This window comes from Rosa rugosa, chromosome 4 (genome assembly GCF_958449725.1).
Source record: "Rosa rugosa chromosome 4, drRosRugo1.1, whole genome shotgun sequence".
Taxonomy (NCBI): domain Eukaryota; kingdom Viridiplantae; phylum Streptophyta; class Magnoliopsida; order Rosales; family Rosaceae; genus Rosa; species Rosa rugosa.
Window position 1 is genome coordinate 35,195,834 of NC_084823.1, and position 2,080 is coordinate 35,197,913.

At 37.3% G+C, this 2,080-nt stretch overlaps 1 pseudogene; it reads right to left on the reverse strand.

Annotated features, from left to right (window-relative positions):
• LOC133746478 (UDP-galactose/UDP-glucose transporter 2-like) lies at nt 1–2,080 on the reverse strand (annotated as a pseudogene).

The following is a 2,080-nucleotide window of genomic DNA, read 5'->3' on the forward strand; positions in this document are numbered from 1 at the left end:
TAGAACTTGCTTCATAGCTCATATATTGCTGGAACATATTGAGAAGAGATATAACTGAAAGACTTTGACCACAAAATTGGTTGGACCCCAAAATTGAAATCTGACTACTTAGCCATCATTCTGCCACAGAAATAAAGAATACTAACAATCACAGTCTATTAGAAATTCAAGAAAGATAATTGAGGGAAAGGACAGAAACTTGGCCAATAAACGTGGCCATGGCTTCAAAGACTAACACACCATATACGTATGGATGCTGCATAATACCAAAAGGTTAGGTGTAACTGTGTGGCTTGCGAGTAATGTAACAAGTCTGGAATCAAAAGATTTTGTAACTGGCAAGTTACCTGAGAACATGAACTCCACGCTTTGAATAATTCTCCTGTCAAAATCATTCGTGGCACCAAGAAAGGTAGACCAACTACTGTAGAGCAAAACAACATCTCCATCTGTGGATAAGATAAGATAGAGAACAACATTATAACCGAAGTCACAGCTTTTCCATGAACATGCATCTAATTCACTTTTAAGCACCCACGGAGAATGTGAATCACCTGTGTGGTTTCAGGATTCATGGTAAATATTGCTTCTTGCAAATTACCCAAAAACGAATCCATGACTAGAGCACCCGATACCATCACCACACCAATCACGCTGAAGTTGGGAGACGTTTGTGCATCCGCTAAGGTGAATAGGATCAGACCCACCACCAGAAGGATTGCAGAAACGTACTCATGAGGTGGGTACTTCCGCCTCAAACCTGGTATGAAGGCTCCCATTATCATCACAGGCAAAACCTGAAACCCCAAAAGGACCAAAATCATGAAGTTAACATGAGAGGCTGCAGAGTAACTGTAGTTTGACATATACAGCCAAATAGATATTTATAAACTATTCTTGTCCTATACCAAAGATCAAAAATTCCAACAGAATCCAAATGACACTAAAAACTTAGCTAGAGACCAACTTAAACTCTTTCCCCTAAATTAAGAACAATAATCTCAAACTGGCCATACTAAACAAAATAAAAATATGAAAGGGGAAAAAGAAACGTGTCTTAAGAGGCAGTCAAATTCCAAATCCTCTCTGTTTTACACTGAAATTGTTTCCACTTGATATGATTATCAAGTCAAAATTGGCTGCCTCAGAGAAACAAACAAAGTTTTTTAACATCGCATTTGCTTACCTTTGTTGATTTGAACATTAGCTGTGCAGGGTAGTTGAGAAAAGCCAAGGAGCCTTTGGTAAGTCCATGAGAGCCCATAAGCACAGCAAATAGCTTCACATAAGTCTTCCATGGGTTTACCATTTGCTTGGTGGTAAAGCCTTGAAGATAATCAGAAATAGATACACAAATCCTTGTACAAATGTGAAGTACCACCCATAACTGCAGCAAGGAACACATCAGAAACAGAATCTGAAACAAGCAGGGTCCTAATTGAATTCGAAAACCAAACACTCCACAAATCCAAAACCAAATACCCAGATGTTAACCATTACCTGAATTGTAGCCTGTTATACACATATTCCTGAAAATGGAGCAAAAAGTTAAGATTCAATCAGCAATTAAAAAAAAATACAGAGTGTACGAAAAATCAAGTCATCTCTGAACGTGCAACGAGCTGCATTCATTCTTCAAAATTATTACTTTGATTCCTCCAAAAGCAAACTCATAAAATAATCAAACCCATTGGTCCCATAAGCCAAAACAGAGGATCAAAACCTCATTTTAAAATTATCTGAGAACTTTAATCAAAACAGTAAAAAAAAAACTAATAAACAAAAACCATAAATCTCTTGGAACAAAAAGATTTCTTCCTCAGAAGCTAAAGCATAACCCTTAGCTTGATTCAAAAGAAACTAAACACAAAAGAAAATTCATCCCAAAACAAAAAAAAATCCCAGAACCAAACCGAAAAAAAAAACTTGAAACCAAAGAGAGTGAATTTACCTCACAGACACCATTAACCAGATAACCAAAGAAGAACCCAGAAGAGCAAAGCAGGAATTGCTGCCATTTGGGTCTATCAGAGAGCGAAATCCCAAACAGAAACCGAGCTTGTTCTTTGTTCTTCATCGT